Source organism: Artibeus jamaicensis, unplaced genomic scaffold, assembly GCF_021234435.1.
Source record: "Artibeus jamaicensis isolate MK-2021 breed Jamaican fruit bat unplaced genomic scaffold, CSHL_Jam_final contig_387, whole genome shotgun sequence".
NCBI lineage: Eukaryota > Metazoa > Chordata > Mammalia > Chiroptera > Phyllostomidae > Artibeus > Artibeus jamaicensis.
Window position 1 is genome coordinate 18,791,389 of NW_026521812.1, and position 12,736 is coordinate 18,804,124.

The following is a 12,736-nucleotide window of genomic DNA, read 5'->3' on the forward strand; positions in this document are numbered from 1 at the left end:
GTCACTGGGCCAGAGGTGGCATGCATTATTTGTAAAAGAAAGCTATAGTTACCATGGAGACTATTTGACAATAAGAAAAAAAAAACCAATAATAATGGTTTAATTTAAGCCTTTTCTCCCCAGAAAAGGAAGAAAAGGGAGAAATTAAAAGGGTTTTAATTTAAGCCTTTCTCCCCAGGGCTCATATATGCAATAGTTTATTTTCAAATACACTGAGGAAGTAGGGAAGAATTGAGATTATTATCTCCACTTTATAGAAGGTGAAACTGAGGCACAGAAAAATAACTTGAGTCTGAGGCAGAGGCAAAAACCTGTTTTCTCATTTCCTCATCTCGGGGCCTGCTGGCTAGAAAGAACGGGCCTTCTATTCTGTTGATCCTATTCAACAAAGCTTCTCCCCAAGGTCCCCAGACATGGTATCATTTGGCTCATCCCCTCTCCACCCCTCACAATAAGCTTTATAAGCAGAGAAGCCACACAAGGGGATTTGGACTTTCAGGTACCTCCTGGAGGGAATGAATACGTGCATGACCATTACATAACTTCATCTGTGGTTGGAGAATCTCTGTTTCTCGTTTTCTCTCATTTTATTGTTTCTAACTTCATTTGAGCAGGGAGGAAAAAAAAGATTGGAATTTCAGTAAGCTCCATTTTCTTGGCTTAGCAGCCACAAGTCCCAGCTAAGTGCCACCCTGAATAAGTGTCTCCTCTGTGTTGAGGGGGAAACCACCCTCTGACCCAGAAATAAGTTTCGCAACATGCAGATGGAGGTTCTCAGAAGTCCTCAGCTGGAGCAGCTAAGACTGAGACCACACAATCCCATGGACAAAGGTCAGACCTATTTTAATCTCTGTTACTCTGGGACAAGGCCCTTCTTGTCTGATTCCCTGCTATTTCAGTGATTCACAAGCCTAGATCTCTTTCATCCGGGAGTGCAGAGCCACATCCCCCTTTCATATTTGTTTGTGAGTTAAAATAGTTCTCATTCCCACTCTTCTTGGAGTGTCTTCTGACAGACATAAAATGCCACAGACTGTGAGCCTAGAGGAGTCCCCTGGAGGAAGAGTAAGGGCAGGCTTGGAATGAAAACCCCTGGGGAGGATCCTGAGTGTAGCAGGAAGTGGAGCTGTTGCTTGCCTGGAAGGTACAGCAGAGGCTCTGAGCCAATAGGTCAGTTGGGGGTGGGGTGGGGACCGGGGGGGGGGGGGTTTGACTTCTTCAACAGGGGACAGTGCTCTTGAAGGCTTCTGCGCCACAGTCTTACATAGGCTTGTCCTGTACTGTCTGCTCCAGTGTATGCACTGTGGCAAGGTTTCAGTGAGTCCCATCCCTCTAGATCCGGTGAAGTTAGGATGACAGGCACACCCTTCATTTTTTGATGACCCAGGCCTCGTGTTCCATGATTGCAGGTCTGCTTGGAGCGATCAGCCTCATATTTTGGGGGGTATTTTTCTCCAAAGTGAATATTGCATTATAAAAGCCTGCTTATGCGATTTTCATATATTCTGTGATTTTTGAGTGTGCTACTTCTCTCCTTTTGCTTAGAACTTTATCTGCTGTGGAAACATCTCAAATCACAGTTTTTGAATGGTTTAATGCCTCAGTTTGTTGCAAACAAAGCAAAGGTTGAGAAATGTAGCCTGAGCTGATGGCCTTCAGGGAATCTGCCTGGAGCGATAATAAGGATAAATTGCTTTGTATTGACTCTATACTTCTTGCCAGGCACTGTGCAAATGCTTTACATGTGTTATCTAATTTAATCTACATAATAATCCTGTGAGATCACTTTAAGAAGAAAAACAAGGTTGAGGGAAGTTAGATAATTTTTCCCTAAGTCACACAATTAGAGGATAAAACCAAGATTCCATCTCAGATCTTCACAAGGCTATAATGCAAAATAGTAATTTTACCAAACCTTTGGAAATAAACGCGTGTTCCCCAATGTCATGGTCGTTATGGATATCATAAAATTAAATATTTTCTTAAACATTCTTCTCTCTCTCTTTCTTTTTAAAGAAAATTTCCCTGAAGTTAGTGAGAAACCCTGGTGAGTTGCCCTTTTCGTTTGTTTATAAGAGGAAATGTGAACTTTGTGATTGTTCCACACATTCTTGCCACTTCCCTAAATCAAAAAAAAGGAGCTGCAAAAGCATGGCTGTGATGCATGTTTTTGTACCAGAAGGTCAAAACCCAAAGATCCTTTAGCTTGTCATGAGGAAAGAGTGGGAAGAGAGCATTGTCACAAAAAATACTGGGAATTACAAAAATAAATAAATAAACATGAGGAGTATTGAGGGGGGTGCAGAGAAGGAATTAACATTTTGTTTCTGAATTCTGATTCAAATCTCATGTTTTCACAAGTAACAATCCAGAATAAGACTGAAGGTGTTTAGATTTGGTTGTACCAACACCCCGCCCACAAAGTAAAATGGAGAACAGAGTGCTACCCCCTCCTCTTCTCTGCTGAGGTCCAGCAAACAGCAAAATGCAGGACTTTTGCAATGGGCTCACTCTAAACCCCAGAGCCAGGGGAGAGTTAAGCCAATTACCCAAAATTTACAGTCAAAGAAAAAGGAATTTAGCTCTGATCATTTGGTAAAAAGAGTTCGAAAGCCTGGTTCTTATCTTTATTTGGTGTAAACTGAGTGACTTCGTATGATAGTTCTTCAAGATTTTTTAGATACTCAACTTTACTGTCCTCAAATAAGGAGAGGTGGTTTCACATTTCCTAGGGAGAGAGGGGCTGAGCCTGGAGATTGGGTTTTCAGTTGACTGCCAGTGCTGGGGAAGGAAGCAAAGGGGGCTTCTTAATCCCAGCTGCCCAGGAGAATCACCCGGGAAGCTCTTCAAAACTCAAAGCCTGCCAGTGGCCTTGGTCTCATGTAAGAGCAACCAAGCCAGGATCTCTGAGGACAGACAGAGCTTAGGTCAGGATCTTTTCGAAAAGCTTCCTCATGATTGGAAAGCATCCAAGATTGAGAAGCATTGGATTCAAAAGGAGACCATCATGCTGATGGTTGGAGATATAAATAAAAGAGACTACTTCAGCTCAGTTGCCTGAGTGACAGACCACAGGCATCTGACTTTTAAGAATATTGAGAAGAGATGAGGCAAAATATCACTGAGTTTATCTTCTTGCCTTTTCACTAGCATAGTGGTCTCCTGTATCAGTCTGAAATAAAATATAACTTACAGTCCTCAAAGCTAGTTGTGAAAGCAAATTGTAGAACACAGAACTTTCTTCTGAGAGATGCAAAAGCAAAATGTTTATGTTCTGATGAGTACTACTAAATAGAGAAGAATGACATTGACCAAAAATTTGTATTTTATTTTATTTTTGCTACCATTTTATTTATTTTCATTTTTAATTTTTTTAGTTGAATCTTTATTGTATTTTTTCCATTACCATTTAGTCCCCTTATACTCTGCGCCCCCAGCAATCACTACACTGTTGTCTGTGTCTGTGGGTCCTTTTTCCTTTTTGCTTAATCCCACTACCTCCTGACCTCCTCCCCCAACTAGCTGTGTTCTAAAATTATTCAGAAGTCACTTTCACAAAATCTTTTGGCATTATACTTTACTATTTGTACAAGTACATTCATCATACCTATTTGATGGTTTGAGTAGTGGTCCTCAACTTTATTTTGCATCCAAATTACCCAGGGAACTTGATAAAATGCAGATTGCTGGACCCCCATGCCAAGGTTTCTGATTTGGTAGGTGTGGGTTGGGATCCACTATTTCATAATTCTAATGAGTTCCCAGGTGATGCTGGTCCTGGGACCACAGCTAACTAAGTTAGAACTTGAACACCTCTCACAAAAAGTTCATTATAAATGTGTGAAGAATAATGTGACTATTTCACTTAGTATAATTCTGTGTTATTCCAAAACAGATTTGAACAATTCTCTAAAAGTATATATAATAGATCAAATTTTTAAATTAAGAAAGAGTAAAAAGATTGGGTGAAAATTAAGAATTGAGGAGTAAAATAAAATCAAGTAGTGCATAGATATAGAAACTATTTTAAAAAGAAGATAAAAAAGAAAATATATTTCATTATTTATCAAACTACATGTTTGAGTGTATTCATTCTACATAGCAAATCACATCATTTCTGAGCTTTTTGTTATTTCTGAAGTGCTTTAAAACTTAAGCATTATAATATTTAGCTATTCTAAAGTAAAACTAACACAGTGCCTGACCAATGCTAAAGATGCCAGCCATCTCTGGGAGAATCTGTTTTGTCCTTCCTTGTGCATGTAGGCTGCTCTCAAATGAAACACACTGAAATGGAACAAGTGGTGTGGTGCCTGATTTATCTGATATAGCTGTGTACAGTAGATAACTAAACTGACCAAAAAATATTTGGAGGCTTGAAAACTTTACCTGCATTACACAAAAACACACAGGCAGCAGCAAAAGGCAGTCTGAGCAAATGAAGCAAGTCACGCGAAGACTAGTTCCTGATCTGGCACCTGTCTACCCGGGGCAGATATTGTAGTTGATTCATTGAGAGAAGCCAGGTCTGGGATGTTTATATAAAAATTTTTGAGTTTTAAAAGTTGACAACAAATTCCATTTGAAAAATAATGCTATGTGAATCAAACAAAACCCTTCTGGGTCAACTTTAGCCTTACTCATTGTAAACTCCTGTCTTCAGGGATTAATGTTACCTGGTTATTTACCAACTGCCCTCTGAACCCTTATGGTGTTTCTACCCAGGCAGCTAATCTGAGGAGAGCTAAACAACTTGTTGACTCCATTTGCATGTTTTTTTTTTTTAACCCACTGGTCCTCAAAGCATGGTTCTAAGTTGAGTCAGCAGCATCTGGGAACTTGTTAGAAATGCAAATTAAATTTGCGCATCCCAAATGGATAAATTTTTGGATGGTCTTCCCCAGCCCTACTGAATCAGAAACTCTGGGAGTGGTGCCAGAAATCTGTTTTTAGCTAGCTCTTCCATGGGACTCTGATGCCCACTAAAAGTCTGAGGTTCCCAATTTACTTGAAAGGAATTTAAGGCAGCCTCACAAACCAGAACGGATGCACTGGGTTGGTGGTAAGATGTGCCAGCATTCCAGAGCCAGAGCTCACTGATTGTGTGATGTTCCAAATGGTGCTGGGCATTTATTATGAGCGTGTTAATAGATACTTTGACATGTCTGTTAAAATTTTATAAAGATATAATTTCAAATTAGAATGAGTCTCATTTGAGAAGTTTGCGAAAGAAGAGCTGTCAGTTTAAGGATTGGTGTAAATGACCATTTTTACTCATTGTTGCCAACACCTCTAGTGATTGGTGTCAGCTGAAAATATTCTCATGCCTCCTCTCACCCATATTTACCTACTTTGCAGAGCAGCACTTGCATATTTTTCGAGGATTCATAGAACATAAGTGTAGATATAGATCCTTACAACTACTTTTCCGATGGGAAAATGATTTCAGATAGACAAATACGAATCAAGATGTGTCTATAGGATACTTCTACTGAATGAAAAAAATTCAATCTTAAATCGGTATATCTGTATATACCATTATCCAGATGTGTGGCAACAAATGTGAACAATTCAACTTGTTATTTAAATTTGAATATTTGAACACGCTATTTTCTTTCACATATTTGGCATTGGGTAGTTAGCATGGTGTGATGTTAGAAGCACTAGTGAGCACTAAGAAAACTTGTCCCATGTCCGTCTCTACCCATCTGTGTGCCTTGGACTATCATTTGTGACTTCCCTTTTCTCAGTCTGTAGAATGAAAGACTTGCACTGAATGATCTCTGAGAAATTTTTAGCTCTGAAACATTCTAGGATATCAAAGGTTTAGTGTCATGTGGGTTATGAGTTTTAGCTGGAGCTTCTTTAATTGGCTACTGTGGGTTGTGTATTTACATGCATTCCATTTAAATCACATGCTGTGAGCTCATTTAATTGAACTTTTATAGTAAAACTTAAGTATTTATATTTTGCTTTTAATCTTTAAAGCACTTAGCATACTGATGAATCCTTCTAGTAACACTTCGAGGTGGCTAAATATTATTTAAAAAGGGTGAAAGAGGGAGAGAGGATGAACAAATGTAGGGAAAGGAAGAGGGGGGAGAGAAGAACTATATATATACCATGGTGGCATAATTTTAAAAAATTAAAAAAAAAAGAATGTATACCAGGAACAGAAATAAAATGAATTCCCTGTTTTATATTAGAACTTGGTACCAAATCTTCCTTCCTCTAAATGTAATTTTTCCCTTTAAAAAACTGAATTTATTGGGGTGACATTGGTTAATAAAATTACTAATTTTATTGGTTTCAAGTGTGCAGTTCTATAATACATCATCAGTATATTGTATTATGTTTCACTATCCCAAGTCTCCTTCCATCACCATTTATCCCCCCTTTACTCTCTTGTATCTTTCCCACCCCCTTTCCCTCACTATATCGTGTCTATGTCTATAAGGTTTTTGTTGTTGTTGTGTAATCCCTTCACCTTTTTCAATCAGCCCCAGTTCTCCTCCCCTCTGACAGCTATCATTCTGTTCTCTCTACCTATGAGTATGTTTCTATTTTGTTCAATAGTTTATTTTGTTCATTAGATTTCACATCAGAGAAATAATGTGGTATTTGCCTATCTCTGACTGGCTTATTTCACTTAACATAACATTCTCCAGGTTCATCCATGATGTCAGAAGAGGTAAGATTTCCTTCTTTTTTATGGCTGAGTAGCATTCTATTGTGTAAATGTGCCACAGCTTTTTTATCCACACAGCTACTGATGGGCAGGGCACTTGGCCTATTTCCAAATCTTGGCTATTATAAATAATGCTGCAAAAAACATAGGGGTGCATATATTCTTTCAAGTTAGTGTTTTGGTTTTCTTTGGATCTATTTCCAGAAGTGAAATTCCTAGGTCATAAGGAAGTTCCATTCTTAATTTTTGAGGTAATTCCATAGTGCTTTCCACATTGGCTGCATTCCTGCCAACCAATCTGCATTTCAGCAACAGTGCATAAAGGTTGTTCCCCTTGCTCCACATCCTTGCCAACACTCGTCTGTAATTTACTGATAATAGACATTCTGATGGCTGTGAGGTAATATCTCATTGTGGTTTTATTTGCATTTCTCTGATAATTGAGCATATTTTCATGTCTCTTGGCTATCTGTATGTCCTCTTTGGAGAGGTGTCTATTCAGGTCCTTTACCCCTTTTTAAATTGGAGTGTTTGTTTTTGGGGGTGTTCAATTTTCTAGTTCTTTATATATTTTGGATATTAACCTTTTATCAGATGTATCATTGGTGACTATGTTCTCCCATTCACTAAGTTGTCTTTTCATTTTGCTGATGGTTTCCTTTGCCATGCAAAAATTTTTTGGTTTGATGTAGTCCCAAAAGAATAAATAGAATAAAATTTATTTTTTCTTTTGTTTCCTTTACTCGAGGAGCTATATCAGAAAAAAAATATTGCTATGAGAAATGCCTAAAATTTTACCTCCTATGTTTCTTCTAGAATTTTTGGTTTTGAGCCTAACATTTAAGTCTTTATTCCATTTTGAGTTTATTCTTGGTGTATGGTGTAATAGGTGGTCTAGTTTCTCTCTTTCTCTCTCTCTTTTTTCCTATACCTGTCCAATTTTCCCAACACCATTTCTTTTGAATGGACTACCTTTATCTATTGTATGTTCTTGCTTCCTTCATCAAATATTTATTGACCATAGTGGCATGGGTTTACTCTAGGCTCTCTGTTCTGTTCCATTGATCTATATGTCTATTTTTATGCCAGTACCATCCATGATGTTATGATTACTATGGCCTTGTTATATAGTTTGATATCAGGTAGTGTGACTCCTTCAACTTTGTTCTCCTTTCTCAAGATTGCCGTGGCTCTTTGGGATTTTTTGTGGTTCCATATACATTTTTGGAATATTTGTTCTAGTTCTGTGAAATATGCCATTGGAATCTTGATAAAAATTGCATTGAATCTATAGATTTCTTTGGGTAGTATGGACATTTTAATGACATTAATTCTTCCTATTCATGAATACAGTACATGTTCCACCTATTTATATCTTCTTCAGTGTCTTATAATTTTCTGAGTACAGGTCTTTCACACCATTGGTTAGGTTTATTCCTAAGTATTTTATTCTTTTTGAAACAATTGGGAATGGGATTGTTTTCTTAGTCTTCCTTTCTGATAGTTTATTATTGTTGTATAAAAATGCAACTGATTTCTGGATATTTATTTTGTATCTCTCTACATTAATGAATTCATTGAGCTGTTCTAGTACAATAGTTTCTTGATGGAATCTTTGGGGTTCTTTATGTATAGTATCAGTCATCTGCAAATAAAGACAGTTTTGCTTCTTTCTTTCCAATTTGGATGCCTTTTATTTCTTCTTGTCTAATTGTTGTGGATAGGACTTCCAGTACAATGTTGAATAAGAGTGGTGAAATGGTCATTGCTGTCTTTTTTCCTATCTTAAGGAAAATGCTTTTAGTTTTTTCTCATTGAGTGTCTTTATTGATGTTGGCTGTGGGTTTGTCATATATGGCCTTAATTACATTGTGATATATTCCCTCTATTTCTATTTTGCTGAGAGTTTCTATCATAAATAGTGCTAGATTTTATCAAATGTTTTTCTGCATCTATTGATATGATCATATGATTTTTATCCTTTACTTTGCTTATATAGTTTGTCACATTTATTGATATTGTATCTTGCATCCCTGGAATAAATACCATTCGACCATGGTGTATAATCTTTTAAATGTATTGCTGGATCTGTTTTGCTAATATTTGGTTGAGGATTTTAAATCTATGTTCATCAGGGATATTGGCCTATAATTTTCTTTCTTTATCGTGTCTTTATCTGATTTTGGAATTAGGATAATGCTAGCCTTGTAAAATGAGCTTGGGAGTCTTCTCTACCCTTGAATTTTTTGGAATAGTTTGAGAAGGATAGGTGTTAGTTCTTTGAATGTTTGGTAAAATTTATTTATGAAGCCATCTAGTCTAGGATTTTTGTTTGTTGGGAGTTTTTTCATTACTGCTTCAAAGTCATTAGTTGTATTCTGTTTATTCAGATTCTTCCTGATTTAGTTTTAGAAGTTTGTATGTTTTTAGGAATTTATTCATTTTTTCCAGATTGTCCAATTTGTTGGCACATAGTTGTCTGTAATATTTTCTTATAGTCTTTTGTAATTCTTTGGTATCAGTTATTACTTCTTTTATTTCAAATTTTATTTATTTAGGTCCTCTCTTTTTCTTGATGAATAAGATTAAAGAGTTGTGTCTTTTTTTTAACTCTATTTCATTTATTTCTGCTCTGATCTTTATTATTTCCTTCCTTGTTCTCACTTTGGGCTTTGTTTGTTGTTGTTGATGTTGTTTTTAGAGTTCCTTTAAGTGTAAAGTTAGATTGTGTATTTGGGGTTTTTGTTATTGTTTTTGTTATTTATTGACATAGGCCTGTAATGCTATTAATTTCCCTCTTAGGGCTGCTTTCACTGTGTCCCATAGATTTTGGGTTGCTGTATTCTCAGATTCATTTGATTTCTTTTATTTCTTCCTTGATGTCATTGTCAACCCAGTCACTGTTTGGTAATATATGTTATTTAGCCTCCATGTCTTTGCATACTTTTCAGTTGTGTTTTTGTTGTGTGTGTGTGACTGATTCCCTGTTTCATAGCATTATGATCAGTTAAGATGCTTTACATAATTTCCATCTTAAATTTATTGAGACTTGTTATGTGTCCTAACATGTGGCCTATGCTAGGAAATATTCCATGTGTACTTGAAAAGAATGTATATTCTACTCCTTTGGGATAAAATGCTTTGAAGGTATCAGTTAAAGACATCTGATTCATGTTTCATTATGGCTGCTGTATCCTTGTTGATTTTCTATCTGGTTGATCTATCCATTAATATCAATGGGGATTAAAGTCCCCTGCAATGACTGTATTACTATCAGTCTCTCTCTTTATGTCCATCAAGATTTGCTGTATATATTTATGTGCTCTTATGTTGGGTGCATAAATATTTACTAGGGTTATATCCTTTTGTTGGATTGTACCCTTTATCATTATGTAGTGTCCTTTTTTGTCTCTTGCTATAGCCTTTGTTTTAAAGTCTGTTTTGTCAGATATAATTACTATTCCCTTGGCTTTTTTTTTCATTTGCATTTGCATAAAAAATTTTTATCTATTCCTTTACTTTTAGTCTGTGTGTATCTTGTTGTGAGGTGGGTCTTCTGTAGACAGCGCATGTGTATATATGTGTTTATTTATCCATTCAGCTATCCTGTGTTTTTTGATTAGAAGATTGAAGCCATTTATATTTACAGTTATTATTGATAGGTACATATTTATTGACATTTTATTCTTTAACCATGTTCTTTTGTATTTTTTTCTTCTTCTTAAAGATGACCCTTTAACATTTCTTACAATACTGTTTTGGTGATAATGAACTCCTCAGGTTTTCCTTGTGTGGAAAGCTCTTTATTTCTCTTTCAATTTTAAATAATATCTTTGATGAGTAAAGTAGTCTTGATTATAGGTCCTTGCTTTTCATCACTTTGAATATTTTATGCCATTAAATATTTTTGAATATTTTAGGCTGTCTCTTCTGGCCTAAAATGTTTCTGTTGAGAAATCAGCTGCCAGTCTTTTGGGAGCTCCCTTGTAGGTAACTTCTAAACACTCTTAAGGATTCTCTCAGCTCTACTCCAGGATGTTTTTTAATCTTCGTAGCATAAAGGCATTTTGATGTTGTCTGCCTCCCTGGAGGGCAGAAACCCCATCTTGCACAATTGCTGTGCTCAGTTCAAAACTGAAGTGTGTTGGTGGTGGTGGTGCTATGGGTCCTTTCCTATTTTAAGCTGAACCAAGCGAAGTCAGAAGAAAATATGCTTACTGTATGAAAGTGAAGGTTTCCATTGCAAGAAAGCAGCAAGTCCATGTAGTGTATACTTTGGGCTGCTAGCTTGCTGGTTTGCAGTCTTAAATGTTTTCTGTAGATTACTTTGAAAATAACGGCAAGCACATGTTGGACTTTGGTAACTTTTACTCTTTAATGAAAATGTAACTCTTAACAGGGTGTATAATCAAAAACTCAGTAATAAAAGTACTGCTTACAAGTTTAAAGTTTGATGGGAGAATTCATAATGTTGACACTGAAAGAACAGTGTGAATGGAGTGAGAGACCAAGCAGAGGGACAGCAGGGAGAGAGCCCGAAGGGGAGGAAAGAAAGATGAATTCTGTGGGGGTGACTAGATAACTGCTGAAGAATGTCACTATTTGCCCAGTGTCCTCCAGACAAGTTCAAAGAGAGGCACACTAGAACTGAGATGAACATCAGAGTACCTGTGTGAATGATTCTCTGGTATGAAATTAGATCACCTTTAGCATAATTCTTATATAGTTTACTTTAAAAAGTATTTCTCATCCGTCTTTTATTTTGCTGTATCTGCCTTAATATAAGAATTAATTTATGTAAATTCCAAATTTACTATATTCCAATTTTAGAGGTGTTTCATGGTCATAGTATTTGGAAATGGCTACTGAAGCTCTATTTATACATAAGGTTATATATTCTGATTTCAAAATAACAGCAACCTGAAGCTAGTTTGTTCAGATTTAATAACAGGCTGTGGAAATGTAGCTTCACCAAACTGTGCCTTTTAGTTAGACAGTCTTTTCCTGGCAATTACAGGGGTCTGGCACAAATAATGCCCCTTTTTCATTCCAGAATCTTTTAAGCATGTGATTCCATAACACAATAATATCACATTCAGGCACATTATATGACATTTTAGGTGAAACATTCAAATAAAAACTACAAATTATTACATCCATATTATTACCCTACCAACCACACACAAGCAAGCGTTACTTCTTCAGGACCCTGTATTTTAGATTGTCTGTTCTGGGACTTGCTATGACTGCTTTTCTCATACTGTGGTAAAAATATGCATTTGTCTCAGGAAGTACTTTCCTGTTTTCATATTTATTAGCTCACCAAATTTAAATTTCCAAAAGTACTAAAGTTTGCTACCAGATGAAAAGATGTTATGGGGAGGCAGGTGGGAGTGGCCTCTTGTTTGCTTCTGGCTTTGCTCAGGGCGGGTACTTCCCTGAAATCCCAGAAGGTCCTGTGGCTGTGCCTGTCTTAGCAGGTTTTGAAATGGAATGTTTTCCCTTGATACAGAGTTGATAGGACTTTGAAGTGACCAACTAGTATGTCAACTAATCTTACTTATGAGATGCTTGTTTGTAGAGGCCTAGTAGTTTGTAGTACAAATTGAAGACAGATGATTTTTGAAATTAGACGACTCCAAAGAATTTCTTGGTCTTAAGACATCCCAGGTCAGTAGCTACAAAGTTTCTCTGGGAGAAAAGAATTGCCATACAAAAAGGAAGTTGGTGAATTGTGGGGGATATTTTGTCCAGGCTTTGGTAGAGATAGGGAACTTTTCTTCATTAGTTCTCAGCATCTTCTTCTTTCTTACACAACATTTAAAGAATGATCACAAATTTTTACTTCGTAATACTTACTTTTCTTGACATTGCAACTATCCATGTGGAAGTGATTTTTCTGCACTACGTAAATCTGCCCCTTACGACTTAAAACATTCTGCTTCATATTTTTATGAACTGTCTACATACTTTATTTTATGTATTAAATTGAAGCTCTTTGGGCAGAGATCATATACCACTAATCTCTCTGTCTCTCTTTGTGCCTAT

The 12,736-nt window shown here is 36.5% G+C and overlaps 1 long non-coding RNA gene across 1 annotated transcript in view; it reads left to right on the forward strand.

Moving 5' to 3' along the window:
* The first annotated feature begins 1,058 nt into the window (after window positions 1–1,058).
* LOC119038667 (uncharacterized) overlaps window positions 1,059–12,736 on the forward strand; it is a 30,596-nt gene continuing 18,918 nt past the window's right edge. Inside the window, exons 1-2 of the long non-coding RNA XR_008391505.1 lie at window positions 1,059–1,170; window positions 2,017–2,047. This is a non-coding gene — a long non-coding RNA (uncharacterized LOC119038667). The remainder of the gene's footprint in view (window positions 1,171–2,016; window positions 2,048–12,736) is intronic.